The sequence below is a fragment of the Lutjanus erythropterus genome, chromosome 12, assembly GCF_056507025.1.
Source record: "Lutjanus erythropterus isolate fLutEry1 chromosome 12, fLutEry1.hap2, whole genome shotgun sequence".
In the NCBI taxonomy this organism is placed as follows: Eukaryota; Metazoa; Chordata; class Actinopteri; order Lutjaniformes; family Lutjanidae; genus Lutjanus; species Lutjanus erythropterus.
The window spans coordinates 19,336,299-19,354,756 of record NC_139328.1 but is presented as its reverse complement, the minus strand read 5'-3'; positions in this window follow the sequence as shown (position 1 = coordinate 19,354,756).

The following is an 18,458-nucleotide window of genomic DNA, read 5'->3' as shown; positions in this document are numbered from 1 at the left end:
TCTTGCCATCTATATTTGTTAACCACTGATCACTCGTGTGTCTATAAGCATGCTGTGCTTTTGAAAGTAGTCCACTGCTACTAAAATAATTTAACATTTGATTAAAAATTATCTTCTCTAGTATCTTACTCAGCACAGGGAGTATGCTAATTGGTCTACAGTTGGAGCCAGTAAAACCTGCTTTTCCCTCTTTGGGTAAAGGTGTGATTTTAGAGTCTTTCCAAAGCTCAGGAAAGGTTCCACTGAGTAAAGATCTATTAAAGATATGACATATTGGTTTGAAAAGCAGGCTACCAAATTCCATCCAGGTTATCAATGCCTGGAGATGTATCATCTGAGAGAGAGAGCAGCATCTCCTCAACTGTCTGCACTCACTTTACATCCTGTCGTCTCACATGTCAGTCCCGCTGTTTGTTTTCTCACAACTCCACGCTGTTTCTCACATGTCGACAGGGCAAGCTCCGTTATTGAGGGATATGACAGACTGTTTATGAGCCGGGTGTATTCATTATGTGCTTTCATTTTGTTTTGCATTTAGCGCATTCAAGTGAAACTATTGAAAATTTTATCAAACTACTTTCTTACTGCCATCACGATAGATAATGCTGTCATTTTATCGCCCAGGCCTACTGTCTATGGCACTGGAGGAACAATCAGTATAGCATGGCTCAACGCTATATTCAGCCACACTGCTGCACTGGATGACATGTTTAGGGCTGCAACTAAAGATTATTTTCATTATTGATTGATCTGTCAATCGTTTTCTCAATTAATCAATTAGTCGTTTGGTCCATAAAAAAAGTCAGAAACTGTCAGAGGGCAGTAAAGGCAACAGAAAATATTCACATTTAAGAAGGTGAAATCAAAGAATAATATAAACAGTATTTGTGACCCATTCTTAAATATTTACGACTTGGGGCTGAATGGAACAGACAGGCTAGGGAAGTTTGGAAAGAAGCAATGGTAGCAAACGCATTGTTGGTTTTGGTCTTTTCAAGGGATTTGTTGACAGCAAGAAAAATATAGAATAACACTAGGCTTATCACTTAACATATGCAATGTTAAAATTTTATCTCTGATAATCTGCTGCTGCTCAGTAAGAAGTTAAACACAGATAAATACACATTTTAAATTCCTCCAGGAAAGATGCTGAGGATGCATGCTCTTTCTCAGCTATACTTTGAATTACACCCATACAGACACTTTCATAACATATATTTCTATCTGGCAGTACACCTGAGAGTCTGTTTTGACTGTTACTCTCTACAGAACAAGCATCAAGAGTGATCTAACAGCACAGAGGTGCCGCGCATCAGAGAAAAACACAGAGCGTGCACAACATAACAGCCTTCCTATAGGATCAACTGGAATTACAATACGTGCTCACCGCTGGGTAAAACAGCATCAAGCTCCAGTGGAAACAAATCTGCTGCTGTGAAAATATGCAGGGAGCAGAAAAACAATCCAATTTGTGTGGGCTGTTAAGGATAACCTCTAATTCAGTGTTTCCTCCAATATCCAAAATGTAAAATGCAAATGAAAAAAGAGAGAATAATAAATGGAGCATGATAAGCTAGGGAAATTGCTGATAAAGAGAAAATTGTTACAGAGACTAATGCGCTTGGAAGCTGGCCAGATATTTAGCACCATCGCCATCTCATCTCATTGGACGACCATTTGCTATTTTGATTGATGCGTGAGAGCATCGCCGGCCGGAGTTTACGCTGAATGTTGAGGGAAAGAGGAATGGAATCGGCGAAACGGGGCAGCAGCTGGACAAAAGTATGATTCACAATTCCCAGCTCTTCCTGGAAAGCCTGGCCTGATGGACTGCTGATGAGTGGTGGATGTTGTGGCGGATGAGTGGAGGACAGAGAGAACCCGCTGAGAGGTCAATAGTTCTGCGCTGACCTGTGAAGAACTCCATTATACCTCGATCACATCTCTGACTCACTCCTTTTTTCCAACTGGTGCAGCCAGCCAATACTGAGCAGTAACAATATCATTGTTGCAAACTGGACTAGAGGCCTGATTCAATCACAACCCTGTACAGAAATATATCACACAGTCGTCCCTCGCTTTCAGCAAAAGTTTGCAAGCACTTTGGCTGCAATATAGGTTGCAATTTGATGGCATTTCAGTCAATACTCCGCCCTTCTATTGGATGTCAAAACCTGCGATCGATTCAAAAACACAAAACCTCAAAAGAGTGGACAATCTTTTGAAAGCGCTTCTACACTACTGTAAGGCTGATTTATATGATCTGTTACAAACAAGCAAATGGCTGCCCCCTCACTTTGGATGAAACAAAAAAGGAGACAACAGAGGTGATTGAATTCCATTACATAACACCTTTGTCTGCTGTTGAGAGGAGCAATCTGTTATTGCTGAAGCTACGCTTTGTCACTGCCATTACAGCCAAACAATTACATGCCTGATTGTATTCACTTTGCCCTTACACACACCCACTGCAATTCTTTATGCTCTTACAACTGACAGAAATGCTTTGCATATGATACAGATGCTAAGTTGCATATTCCATTTAGCAGCAGGAAGACTATAAAAACCTGCTGGAAATACATGATATTAAATGTGGAAAGTAGCTTTGATTACTTCTGCAGTTCAGAATGTGTTTGTCCTCATAATACTTCATAATTCTAGTAATTTTCTGACATTTTTTATGTTTACATTATAATGCATTATAGACATGGGCATCATAATGTGTTATAATTATTGTTGTAAAGCATTATGAATATTTATGTGTGCATAATTATAATAATAAATTGTTATAAGCACAGTATATTGCATCGTAAGTATTTTTATTATGCATTATATTGCTTCATAGAAATGTGTTACCAAACTTCAAAAACTTGTACCAGCAGCTGACAAATTAATGAGGAAAAAGCATAATGTAGTATTAATTATAGTGCAAATAAGCTGAACTTTAGTAAAGTAATTAAATGACTTTACTTATTTAAGAACATAATTTAATGTATTTATTTCCCACGGCTGCACTAGGGTCTGTTGAAATCAGTAATATCAAATTAAGAATATTCTTCCTATTTCAATATTTTGATATCATGATTTAGCAAATGTATGCCAAATTCACACAATTTTAAAACAGTTACAATTTTCTTGGAATCATTTATTTGGATATCTATAAACTTTGAACATGACATATCCACTTATTTAATGTCTTGATGAAAATAAAACAAAATAAGCCCTATACACAAAAACATAATTCTATGGTATCATAAACCAAATCAGAGTAATGTGTAAGTCCCTGAGTCATTGTGACCAATGCTGTGGTTATTTTAAGGCAATGAGCCACACGACAACAGGAGATGGACAGGCTGTCCTGAAACAGGTCTTGCTTATTTAGCGTAATAATAACAGACACTCCTCTTGGCAATAAGGGTATAAAGAACACATGGCAAATTTTTAATATCCCCAAGAGCATACACAAATCGCCAGTCACCACAATTATCTCTTCCTGAACCTTTATGAATAGGATATTACAAACAGTAAACTGATCCTGAGATGTCTGTACCGTTACATGGCAGGAGAGACTGGTGATTCATGGCGTTATATTTGGTTGTAGGGAGATGAGCCCATGGTAATGAATGAGCCTTAAGGAGGGCTTGGCCCCCGTCATTAATCTTACAAAACCAGGCTACAGAGAAATGCAGAGTCACTCTATTAACACAAAAGAAGACATCCACTCTGTTACGCTTTGTTGAACTCACCTAAGAAATACACAGATTGCTTCAAAGCAATTATACGATTCCAGTGTGCCATTATATGGTCCTCTGAGAACAAATGAGAAAGCAAAACTATCCTAAAAAAACATGAGGGGTGGATAACAGGTGGAGGACATATCTGATTCAATTAGAATTCAGAGATTTTCTCTTATACCAGAGGAATGAAGGAAAAGTATTGAAAATCTGGACTGAAGTAAATGGTGCCACTACTGAAAATGTTTGACTAGGCACTGAGCTGTTATAGCTGCCAAAGCAATGCTGCTTATGGTTTATGTCAGAAGGCGATTGATACCACCATCATTACACACCTAAGCTTCTTTTGATGAAAAAGCTATCTTGGAAAATGTGTATTTTTCCTGACATATTGTGCAGGGCTTTTTCAAGTCTCCCCACTCTGAGCATGATGAGAAAACACAGACACGACTGTGACAAGTATGAGATGGGAGCATCAGTAGCGTTTTTCCCCTCATTCGTTTTCGTTGAGCGAGGCCTGAAAACTTTGAAGACCTTCTGAGGGGATTCTTGGGATGCTGCAGAAGAGGTTTTCGGTTTTCACGAAAGACTGAATTTCTTGCATAATTCCCAATCTACTCAGCCAGCTGTTATCAGCTTTTCAATTCATTCATTTCAATTTCTCTGTCTAGGATGCAATCCCGTGATACGTCTTTGACTGTGCAGTTCTATGAAAGCTTTTTTTTTTTTTTTTTTTAACTCATCAAGTGTTTTTATTTGACAAAATCAAAGTGTGAAGTGATGAAAAATGTCACTTTTAAAAATACAATATCTGGGACTTCCTTGTGGCAATCACAGGCCTAATACAGTGCTTTCTTTATTCAATAGCTGCTCCTGTGAAATATGCCTTAAAGTACTGTTAGAAAAGCAATCATTTTCAAGTCCTTTGATGGCTGCTAAGTTCCATTTTGATATGCATAGTGCACCATTTGCCAGGAACTATAATATTGTAGCTTACAGTACATTATGTTGCCCACAGTGTACAGTGCATGGTTCAATAATGGCACCTTTGCAGTGTCAGTATGTAGTCTCAATATAGTACATCTGAAACCTGTTTTTTGATATTGTACTTAATTGTCATGTATTTATATAATACCCATTTAATGCAATTGCATCCTGTAGGCTAACTGCTTGTCTGAATAGGAGGTTTTATTGTTAAAGGTAGCAGAGCACAAGGGATTCAAAGGAGACACTGTATGCACATACTTGAGGTGTTATGACAGACAAAGCTGCTGAAATAACATGTTTCATGCAGTGCTGGAGGAAACAGCAGCCAGGTGACACTGCATGTCTTCTGTACTCTTTGTTATTAAATCAGTGTGATGCAATGACTCCTCTTAGCCCTTGATTTGTTTGGCTGCGCTGAATTGTAGGACCATAGGTGCAGTGTTGATGAAGCGCACCGTAACAAATTCATTTTTTTCTACAAGTGAGGAAATAGGATAGGGGTTAAGGGTCTGAATGTCCCATCATCATTAACCTGTCACGCAAGACACCCAATAAAAAATAATGGAATGGTCAAAGTTGTCATATTGATATTTAATTAATAAGAAGACTGTGGTACAGACACGTAGTCACAGCAGAGAGAATGAAAGAGTTCATGTAGACAAGGGAAAAAAAGAGAGAATGTGCAAATATGGACAGAAGTGTTGATGTGATGTAAAAAATTCTTAGATCATGAAGTTTGATGATGTTTCTCTATAATTCTGTGGTTTATCGGTGAAGTCCATGAACGGCGTAGGGTTTGGATTAAAAGCAGTAGACCCAGAGATGGTCAGCAATGAACTATTCTATTATATCATTAATATAAATAACTGTATATATTGTTTTATTTTATATTTTATCCTATTTTGCCCTAAATCTAATTAATTATGGGTATTTCACGTGTATGTAACATGAAGGAACTGCAACTCTCATTTCTTTATGCAACCCCTGATGTATGACGATAATAAATTACCTTGATACCTTAATAAGCTGAAATAAGCCACAACGTCCAATGGGAACCAATGGGAGCAGACTGACCGACACATACACACTCCCTGTGTGATCTTTTTCGTCAACCACCATAGGATTAGGCGATGAGATGAATATATCGGCTCTCTGTGATTGGCTGCGTCCATCACCAGTTGTTTTTTGGGGTGATTTTTGTCATTTTATTTTGTTAATGGTCACAGTGGCACAGTATGTTCAATTAGCTGGACCAGCGAAAGAGTGTGAGGAAAACAGCTTGTAGAGCCAGAATATTTTCACATCCAACACAGTGAATGAAGGACTTATTTGCGACCAAACCAGAGTTGGTCATTTTTATTACAGTGGAAAGACTGACCAAGATGGTTTTTGTGAGTTTTATTGTGTTTCTGTCTGCTGAGTTTAAATGAAGTGTGTTTTATGCTTTAAGCTTAAGAGAGAAACTTAAATTCAGAAGGAGATTGGTTTGGTCTGTTTAATAATGAAAATGGGTGTGAGAATATTTCCTTTCTTGACATGTTGTAAGTTCATTTTGCATTTACACAGTTATCTTTGGGGGGTTTTGGCTGGAAGTGGCAGCCAGTATGTGATAAAACCTCAGTTCTGAGTAATTTCTACTTCGATTCTGGCAAGCAAGATGATGTTTCACTTGGTTATGGGGTCTGCTACTCTGAGGTGATTCATGCTTGTCTCAATTTTGTTCTTCGTTTGACCTTCAGCTAACACCATGATGTAATCAAGACATCAGCATTAAAAGGGTCTATTGTTTTAACTTTACTGTCTAGCACAGTTGGACATATAGCCAGTAGTAGATTATCTTATCATCTTAATATCTAGTGCAGTAGTTGATAGCCGGTTATCTTCTAATCCTAATATCTAGTACAGCAGCTTTAGCTATCTTCTCTTTATGGACAAAAAACAAAACTAAACAAGAACACATTTAAGGTTTTCAGGAAAAAAAATGCTGAAAGAACTAAAAGCCACCAATTTACAGAGGTTAGCAGACTAAGGCTAGAAGATGGACAGTACTTTGTTTGTTTGTTATACTGCAAGTTTTCATAGGATGAATTTCTTTTTCCAGAACAGTGAAATTGTCCAAGACCATTACTTAAGACTGCTAATGACCACTGAAACTTGTCTTGTAAAATAATAATTTATGAACACACTAACATGTAGTCAGTCTAGTTACTGAATATAATGTCTCTAAACTATAATACTGATTAGAAAAAATATACCGTTAACTAGTTTTGTTTTCGTTTGTTGTATGTAATACTGCTGATGAAAATAAGGCTTCAGCTGTGCTCGGGCTCAGATGTCTGACTGACCAAACTAATATTCCAAGTCAGTGTTTGTGTGAACGACACTGCCTGACACAAATGTCTAACACTTTATATTCTGAAAAGCATTCATTAATGCCAGTAAGCCTGGTGTGTCTGACGCTCAGAGACATCAGCAACATTATAGTCAACATTTTGTTGTCTTCAATAAATCCCTTGATTATTTTTCTTTAATTACCGTTTCACCACACTAGATAATTGCTTGGGTTTAATTCATTTCTAAATATTCCAGCTTCAGTGCCTTCAGTTTTCATTTTTCCCCTCGCCAGTGCTACAGTGCATCTGTCACTAGTTTTGTTTCAGTCCACTCCGCCTGCTCCAGGGACTGACAGTGAATTAGGGGCAGAGAGAGAGACGGGCTCACACTGGAAACTGGTACAATTACGTTCATCTTTTTTGAAGATGCCTCAGTGAAAGGTGCTCCCTAGAGAATTAATCACCCCAGTGTTTGAGCATCTTACCTGTTTAATAACCAATTTAATCACTTCCTCCCAAGGTTCAACACTCCTAAAAAGATACGAGTGGTTGATTTTTATTAACACACTGTGCTTCCATTAAAGGCCAATTAGAAGCCATAAATCAGTTGTGTGCTTGTGTGTCTACTGTAATTCATTTGTTGTAAACAAAATGAGATAGGGCTATTGAGAGTAATTCCACATAGCTTTCCCCGGATTAGCAGTATTATTTATAACAATAACAGACACATAAGAACAAGGTGCTGCTGTGCAGCTATCATATGCTATAAATCCATAGTATCAATAAAATCCATAATTTTGTGTTTCTTCAGGTGCTCTTTGTGCTTCACAAACTATTTATCCTCAAGTGACTTGAAAGGCTTAGCATTCAAACCAGGAACCACGTTTTAAAAAGAGCTCCTCTCAAGGTCAATGGCACACTTACAACAAGCCTAATTGAGAATTTGATCTAGTCGCTCTAGGGGGTGGACAAAGTGCTGCTGTGAATGTTAAGGATGAGCTATCAGGATTTGATCAGAAGTAATCAAAATGCCTGGCCTACTTTTAGGTCACTTCCTTCTTTACCACCAAACCGTGCAGCAGACCTGTTTCTCTGTAGCATTTGTATTCTACACAAGTGCCAGACTTTCTTAAGCACAGCAAACACGTGGAGAGCTCCTGGTATATCAGCAGAGATGGATATAAATCACAAAATATATTTTCAGACATCTGGACAGTGGTGCGATAATAAAGCAACACTATGGCTGATATCCTCCTCTGAACCCAGTGGGAATACTACCATACTATGATCTATATATATGTGACTGCAAATCAAACAGTGCAGAAGGATTTGCCACAAATTCATGCTAACAGACTTTGTTTAAATCTCTGAAATAAAACTATAAGAATCCTAAATCACAGAAGTAAACATAATCACACACAAATACAGATATATGATTTTAAAATGAGTGGGCACTCATGCACAATCAAGAGCATCTACTGTATAAAACAAGACTAAAAGACTACAGATGTGCTGTGAGGCAGTGCTCGGAGCTAAATGCTCAGCTCAGCATGCTAAAACGGTGCTCACAATAATAATGCTAACATGTTGATGTTAATTAGGTCATGTTTACTATGTTCACCATCTCAGCTTAGTACGTCAACATGCTAACATCCACTAATTAGCACTTAACACTCAGTACAGCTGAGTATGTAACCATCGATGAAATTATTGGACAAATTTAAATCTTAAACTGAAAAGAGGTGAACATCATTAAATTAAGAGATCAAGTTATTACAGTTCATCCAAACATGAATGTATGAACCAAATTTCATGGTAATTCATCACTTATTTGTTAAATGTAAACCTCATGGATGCAGTAGAGGAAAAGTCAGGAAATTAACAAAGCCAAAGGGATCCAGCAAAATCAGGAACACAGTTCCTCTACAGCTGAAAGTGAGTATTGAAGAGTGAAATAAGGAACCTGAAACCTGAACAAACAGCAGTGCTGGAGAGAAACTAAACTTGGAAACAAAACTTGGAAGAAGAAGCTACAAAAGTAGTAAGACAGAAAGAAAAAAAACAGAATGGGTAATTTGTATACTGCCAATGGGAAAGCAGTGAATCGCATATTTTTTTTTGCAAAATTAGTCACATTTAAAAAACCTTTTCACATGTGTTACTTTGGAGTAAAATGGTATAATTCAGCAACACAGTACACGCACACACACTGAGCCAGGTAATGAGTATGAGGGAAAAAGCAGAATATTTTCACATCCATCACTGTGAATTTTGGATGTATTTCTACCAAACCAAATTTGGTGATTGTTGATATTTGATAAGTTTTCTTTTGTTTTTCTGACAAGTTTGAATGAACTGTGTGTAAAGGCCCAAATGCATTAAAAGCCTTTGATGCTCACCTTTTAAAGTACACCAAAAGCATTATGATACAGTACATATAGATAGTGACCTTTTTCCAAAATAATTGCTCGCAGAGTGTTTGGGTTTTAATGATTTAAAAAGGTAATTAAACTAGTCTTTGTTCAGTAAAAGAGACAAGCTCAAATTCAGAAGGTGTAAAGTTGTATTTTTCCATTTATTAAGGAAAATAGGTGTAAGAATATTTCCTTTCTTGACATTTTGTGAGTTTGTTTGTTAATTAGACACTGAGTGTATGTAATGTAATTGCCGGTTACTGGGTTGACAAGAGGCGTTTAAGATATATGCCCAGTCCTGCCAGGGAACATGAATGTTTGCATACAATTTCACGGCAATCCATCCAATTATTACTGAGATATTTTGGTCTAAACAAAAGCGCCATGTCACTTAGCATGGAAACTTACGCATTACATAACAACACATAACAAGCCATCATATACAATTAACTGCTTTTATACTGAGGCATACAATGAGGAGGCAGGTGTGAAGGAAACTAAAGACTGTAATTCATTCTTCTTAATGCTATGTTACAGCCATGCTTTGCAAGATCTCACTTACAGGAGCGTACTTGAATTATGAAAGCTATGTGAGCATTAAGCTCTTAGTGAAAGGCAGCTTGTTTGGAGGGAAACAAACTTTTTGCACAGAATAATGCCGCTCTGTTCTGATTAAAGGCAGACACCACTGAATATTTCATTGCAGCTTCAAAATAAACTTGTGTTGTGAGTGGCTTTGATGTAAACTTGCCGTTTCAACCAGTGGTGGCTTGTTTGACAGGCAGCAGTCACACAGAGACGAAAACAGCCCAAAGTTGAGCAGGAGAAATGTGCCCCCCTTCTACAAGCTGGCAGAGTGGTAATGATTAGCTCTCTAGCAGGATTCTCCTAAGGCAAGTGATTACGACACGCTCTGCAAACTATGACACCTCTTACCTGGAGCCCAAACAAAGACAGCATCCCAAAATATTTCGAGAGCGCTGCTAAGAAGAGTTTGAGCTCAAATGTTGTTTTTGCCGTCTCCCTGCAAGAGTCTGTGTTTATTATTCAGGTTGAGGACTTGGGGGGGAAATTGGTTTTGCTAATGAAAATTACTTCCTGCGAAAACAAATGAACTGTAAATGCCAGCCACAAGAGTTGCATACCTGTTTTTTTTTTTTATGCTGGGTGCTCGAGTTGGATGAGAGCTGTTGAGTATGAATCATTTTTCTCAGTGTTTCGCTCTGTTTTGCCCCTTACCCGGGTTGTGAGCAGCGCTAAGCCTCCATGAGAGGAATAACCTGAAATGGAGGAACACTTCAATGTCGCCCTTTCCCCCTCTCCTCCACGAGTGATTATACAATTGATTTTTTTCCACCAGTGGTTCCTGCTATGGGAGCAGTAATAACAATTTATCTTGGCTCCTTGTTCCATTACAGCAGAGCTGCAGTGAAACCAGAGGAAAAGTGCTGTGTTTTATGATTTATGGAGGCTATTTGACCTGTGCTTATTAGAGGGATCTACTGAACGTGATGCCGACTTCGGAAATAGACTATGAGCTTTGCTCTGTGATGGGAGTGTGAACATGGCTTTCAGGCAAGATGGAATGGGTGTCCCAGCTGATTGAAAAACAAACATGACCCAGTCTGAACAGTGATGTTTAAATATATATCAGCTCCGCTGCCACATTTCAACACTCTACTTGTTACCGTCTGATTTTAATCTCATTTAGAGGTCAAAGAGAAGAAAATCTCAGCCTTAATCCCTCTGAAACTCCCAAAAGTGCTTAAGAATCTAAGTTTTACACTCTAACAAATAAAGGTGCTAACTAGAACCATAGGTTGGCCCGATGGCAGAACCCTTTTTGGTTCCTGATAGAAGCTTTTAAAAGGTCTGACTTAGAGCACTTTCTGAGAGTTCTGAAGCAAATACTTCTGGGTAGAACCTCAGCTCTTCAAGAAGAACCCTTTTGGAACCCTTATTTCTATCAGTATATAACATTACATTACTGCCCCAGTTGTTTGGTGTAATTTGGCATGGATGGTGAGATGCTTATCGTCTTTGTTTCTTTACCTTGGTCCTAGTTTTTGTTAGAGCGACGCCTGAAGGAAAACGCCATGGCTCTACAAGGGGCCCCTGGTTGTTCCTCATTGACGGGTGTTTATGGAGCCATTTAAGCATGGTGACTACCTCCCTGCCTCCCTCCACCAAATCCAGGTCTCTCTCCTGTGGGTAGTGATAATATTTAACTACTGACCTTATCTCCTTTCCCCCACATCTCCTCTCTGCCAGCGAACGGAGAGCATGTTAATGTCCGACACAGCTCTACATGTAGCATGCTAATCCATCTGTGGCCTGGCTGATTAAAGATGAATATCGGTGGGATGGTAAACACAGGCATGCCCCGGGCAGCTTCACCGATGACTACATCTGCACAGGACCATGTAAACGGTTACACTCCAACCAACATATAATATTACAGATCTCGAGGCTAGATGAATAAATCAAGGGCCCCCACTTAATAGCAAGGAAACAAGCTGCAAACTTTTATTGTCAAGGATGTAAACTACTGAACTCCTCATTCCCACCCCCCCACATCCACCACAAATTAAAAAAAAATGTTTATTATGACTGAAGTATCAGATATTTTGTTTTTCAAAATATAATTTCACACCCAGTTTAATCATTGATAGCAAATAAATAAAAGAGGTGAAAATGGCAAGAGAGAATCAGAAACGCTATGGCTGAATTTATTGCAGCAAATAGCTCAAAATGATGTTTGAGGAATGAGATGTCTAATTGGACAGCACAATATAGGAGCACTGCAAGGTGTCTGTTAAATTAAATCTACCCTCAAATACATACCAGTTATGTGACAGTCAATTTTTAAAGAAAACAAGCCATAAATCATTCTCTTATTCACTTGAATCCCACAGGGACATGTACTATGAATAGAAAATTTGAGCATACCATTACAGCAGGCTGGGAAATATCACTTCAAGCACTTTTATACCTAAATATGACAATATGTGTAAACTAGAATTACAGTCTCGTGGTTGTATGCTTCTGTCAATCAGCCAAGTTGCAGTTTGAATTTAAAAGGATGAATTTAAAATAAGGTTAATTTTTTTTGAAAAATGGAAGTACAGAGGACTGACAGTGTGCTGAACATTTTAATGCCACAGTGAAGGTGACCTCTGTCTTTTTGGATATAAAATGTCATAATTATATCCTGTTAGATATTTGTATGAAATTTTGTTATAATTAAAGTATGGTTTTTGAGTTATGGTCTAGGTGAGGTTGCAGTTACCTAGACCTTGGACCTCCAGATTCTTAGCAGTGAGTCCAAGTGGACGTTTGTGGTTTTGGCCTTTGACCTTAAAAATCCAAGTGGATGTTTTTTGTCACGCTTTAAGAAATTCCATGAAGGCATTCTTGAGATATCACATTCACAAGATGGGGCTGACAAAAACCACTAGAGTTTCCAGACTTTTTCAACTGCGGAGGCCCAAGTGAGGAACTGACTTTAAATGTGCACTGTGGCATCAAGTATGAATGTTTACACACACACACACACACACACACACACACGCACACACACACACACACACACACACACACACATTACTACCTAACAGAGTATCATACAGTTTATTCATTTTTCACAGTCAATCATGAAAAACACTTTATTTCTCATGATTTATTATTTAAGTAAATTTACCTAATAAAGAAGTAGGCTACAAACAAAGTAAAACAATGCAAATTTGAAAAAGACTCAAACGTTTAGTTCAAACTAAGGTCCTTTCTCTTACTGGACTAAATGCATCTGGCCACAGCTGTTGCCAGCGTGTAGGCATAAAAATGTTGTCTAAATGATTTGTACATACATAACTGCCACAGACGGTTAGCGGGCCCAATTAAAAGTGTAAAGGTTTTTACTACAGTAACAGCAGCCCAAGGCAGAATAAAATCTTCTTTTATTACATTACATTATTATTTCATGTTAGTTTGGACTCAAATCACCTTGTTGTCAAAGGCTCAGACTTGCGCTCTCTATGGAGAGACCCAGGAAGATGTCTTTTGTTTTGTGCATAAAAATAATCTATGAACTTAGCTCCACTGATACTAAAATGTTCTTTTATTGTTCAACTCACTTGATACGATACGATCAGTTTCCAAGAGATGAATTTTTATGAGTTTGTAAAATGTAAACAGATTAACATACAGTAACCCTTACTTTCATTATAATTGGGTGTGTTTTTAAAGGGAGAAGTGCTACATCTTTGTCTAGTAAAACACTGTATTTGTTTTCAGAGCACCTATGGGTTCCTTTACATGCTGTAACAAATGTCTTCTTCAGCAGACATAGACAGAATATGTGCTGCCTTCAGCTGATCGATAGTGGACCACCTGAGAGCTGTGCCCTTTCTCTTGAGGCAGAGTTGTCACCATTAGCTGGATGAGGAGCACAAAGTTGGAAAAAGAATGATAATGTCGGCTGACAGGCTGCACAAATACCTTTGAAAACAACACAAGAGGATGAAAACTGAACAATTCTGTGTGAATGTGATGGTTTACTTTATAAATATCATCAGAAGCAATCATTATCTCTGCAGAGCCAGGAGGGAGAGCACAGTGCTCTGCTGGCATCATATCAGGTGGAGTTCTCTTCTCAGACAAGCCATGGGGTGGCTAGACAGGAGAACCACGGTCTTACTCAGCTAGACTACTAATGAGTCTGGGGAGTTGTTTGCCATCACCCATATGACTAGTTTTGGCTCATGCCGTCATCTTCACCAAACCAAACATAATACTTTGCAGTGCAGGAGAATGCACTTTGTCAAGCATGCCGCCTTTTCTCACTGAGGCAACACAGAGGTAAAGACCCGAACCTGAGAAGCAAACCATTTGGACCATGCAGCTCAGGTTTATACTACACCAGATAAAAACTGCATCTTTATTATATTTAGTTTTAAGGTATAGTGGGTTTACTGCTGCATGCATTGATATTAAACTGTTTCTGTGATGTATAAGCGAGCAAAATACACCCTGCACATGATTCGGGCTAAATACATAAGTAGGCCTGCGTAAATAGTATAAGACATTTGCAGTTGAGTTTTCAGATTCTCCGTCAGTCTAGTCATCTTAAATTTAAGGAAAAAACAGTTTGACTGACATCTCAAAGCAAGAACAGATGCTTCAGTTCTGGAATTTTTCCAAGGGAATGTGAAAAAGGTTCTTCACCACCAATTACCATTGCTGATTTTTTCCTTTTTTTAAAGCAAGCAGATACATAATTACTCTGCAGTCATAACATCCTCACTGCATAAAACTTTTCTGTTTGTTTGTTTGAATTTAACTGTTATTTTGATTTGAATAAACATGTGAAATTGCAAAACTTTGAAGTTACATCTTTTTTGTTGTTGTTGTTTTGTTTCAAGCTTAAAGATCCAGTGTATAAAGCTTACAGAGAGTTATTGGTAGAATAGAATAGAGATTAAATATAATATTCATAAGTATGTTTCCATTAGTGTATAATCACCTGAAAATAGAAAAATTGTGTTTTTATTAGTCTTAGGTTGGAATAAAACCTGTGGCCAGTGTAGAGGATTGACAGTCACAGTACATGGGGCGCGCAGTCTACCAACTGAGGTACCAGTGCACTTCAAGATCATGGTATGTTTTTAATATTGTGTTATAAAGTTTCAAGAAGTCAGACACAAAGACACAAATTGAATTTTACCATCACTCCCTTCCTCCCCTGCTTGCATGTGTCACTTCTGGCTGTCACACAGGTGTTATCCCACTGGTTGTGCTTTGAAAGGTCAGGGGCAACTGACGTCGAGGTTGAAATAATCAGATTTTTGAGCACAGTGCTCAGTGGTAGTTTCAAGCAATGTGCCACAATAAGGCTAGTGCTTTCACCTCGCTGGGTGCTACCACTTTCTCTATAGGAAAACAATGCCACAGCAAGCACAGAGTGGTTTTACTACTGAAGGGTGCATAATCCATCTAATTTGTATCCTGTCCACATTTTTTTATTACTGAAATAATTTCTGACCTATACTAATCACATGAGAATCTCTTACTGTGAAGCACAACTCTCAGCAGGCAACAATAATGTTGTGTGGGAATCTAATATCCACTTATATATAATTTAAATTTGGGTATTATTCAGTGAAAATTGGAGCTTAAACACATTTGATCACTGCTGCTTTTTATTTTCATTTCATTTATTTATTATACAGGAAAAGATTAAAAGTAACATAATAAAAATCAGTTAGAATTAATCGGGCCTGACTCAATTAAAACTGGTTTACAGCAGGTTCCTGTTCTGCAGCACATGAAAGACAGAAACACATCAACACATCACTGTTGAAACACATCACTTTTATAGACACCATATGGAATGAACCTCTGTCATGAAGTATTTGGTTTTCATGCCTCTGACTTGCCTTCTCTCATGGTAACTAGGACCAAGACTCATGAGTATTCTAGTTTTTAGATCCCTCTGTCATTTCAAAATTACAAATAATTATATTTCAAATGAATAAAACTGGTAGTCATAAAATGAACCAACCTGTAACATAATCTATGAAAGTACAGTGTTTCTACGTTCAGTAACACTGAGGATATTTGCAAGAAAAAACTCAATACCCAGCATGTATCATTAACTGAGCAGAGCTGTCCCATTCATCAGGCTTTTAACATTACAGCCACATATCAGCTGCAAGATAGTCGTAAATTATATTTTTTCCTTTCTCTAGATAGGGACAGATCAGCAAGGTGAGGGGAATGTATTGTATTCAGTTTTATTTATGTGTCATGGACACTGCACATTAATCAACATTACAATACGAATATGCCAGGGTTAGCTAATATTCATTCATTTTCATCATCAGTCTTTTTCCAGAATGTTAAAATGGCCCTACCTGCTAAGATGAAGAGTGTCTCATATTAATTGCAGTAAACTGAGCAGACAGGAATGCAGTGTTTGACTCAAAGGCAAGTCAAGTAAGCAATATAAGAAAGCTTCACTTTTTTAATTAAACTGACACTTTAACTTACTCAAGTTGTACTTCTTTATGACCCAAGGGATTTTTTTTCTGCTAACTCAAGGCCAACTCTGTTTTGCTACTTGTGGCAGTGATGGCTCTCACTACATCAGTGTTCTTCGAGGGGAGAGACTCTCTAGTTTTGGATGTCAGTGCTGGTAATTTGGTGCAGTATTTGTGTAGGCGGGCACAAGCTAGCAGCTGTTACCTTTTCTTTTGCAGGACTTTAGCCATTTTAATGCCACAGCTCACCTCCCCACCGCTATTCTGCATGGGCACCATCGCTCTGTCCTGCACTTTGTGCTGCCCCAGATGATTATCATTGGTTTAAAGAAATAAAGACAGGCCAGAACTTTTTTCCCCTATAGCAGAATGATAACATTGCATAGCGCCGACATAAATAAAGGACGATGCAGCTCCTCTTCCTCCCACTGTACAAAACAGAAGCCAAAATATTTCGGGTACGAGCGCTGCCATCTTGCGCTGGTGACATAATTTTGATCCACATTCAGTGTAGCAATGACCAGCGTTGGAGCTGCACTTTTTAGTTCCTGCCCACACAGCCGACTAACTCAAACGCAGGCAGGGCTCAGCTGTCAATCCCTTTTTTTAATTTAAACCAATTAAAAAGCAAACTCATGACAAAAATTAACATTTGAACGAACATCAGCGCTATAAGAACTACCTAAAATGACAGAGACCATCTTTTGCAAAAATGTATTTGACGTATTCTTTGATGTTTTAGCTTGGCCTGTGTCCCATCTATTAACAGTAGTCAAGATGTTTTGGCTCCACTTTTAGGGAACTCTCATGTTGTCCATTTCTATATATATAGTCTATGATGTGGAGCTAATCTGTATATAGCAATCTGTATATAGTCTTGTGATACCAGACCATCAAAGATCTCACTGCCCACTGATCGTCTGGGGTTTTTTAAATGCAAAACAGTTGCATGAACGGCAGCTAGAACGGACTCTAAAAAACCTACACCCCTTACATTTTTCATGAACACGCCTTACCAGAAACAACACTGTCCACTGTCCCCCCATTCTCCTCAGGGGTAGACACACAGCATGTCACAACCCCAATATGAATGGTCTACTTTGGATTGGTTCTGCAGTGCAGGTCTTTATAAACTCACTAATTGTTTCCAGCCAGTTTTCACAACAAAAGCAGGGAGATCATAAGTCTCTACTGAGCAAAGTGTTTAGAGACTGATTTGTGAGTCTAATCTGTACTAGAGAAGGACCAATTTCAATTTTCTTGGCCAATTCCAATTTTCTGTCTTTCTAAGAACTATAATTGATAGAATACAGAAACAGTTTTGCAACTTTTGCAAAACTGTAAGATTTAATTGGATGTTTTACATTTTCTCCAAAAGTGCTCCAGGTTAGAGCCAGGTTTTATTATATTATTACATTAAGATTATGTACTAGAGGGAGCATGATCTCACGAGATCTCGTGGCATATCCTGGGACATGATTTCACGTGATCTTGTGGAAGCAGATGTAAACAAACCAGAGACTGACACCATGTAAGAGTTAGCTGTAGTAAAACTTTGCAGTGGGAAAAACAGAAGCAGAAATTCTATGAGTCTGAATGAGAAAATGTTTGAGGAGACACATCAACACAGGTTGTTTACTTTTCAGTCAGAACAAAAGGTGAGATTTTATCTGGCAGTCTGTTAGCCTAAAGAGATGAAAGTTTACTGTTCGGCGTCTTCAGCAACACCATTAGCTGCTCAGCTGCTCCATCTCCTTGTAGATTGTCTGTCTTGTCTTTATCCTGTTCTTGGAAAGTGACGCTGATGCTAGCGTCATGCAAGCATGTGTCTGAGTGTGTGTGTGTGTGTGGTCATGATCAGTGCTGCTTGTGACCACTGACTAAACACAGCCACTAGTTTAGTCACTGTTAGTTAGTTCTCTTTCTCAATATATCAGTCTAAGTTGCTTCTCA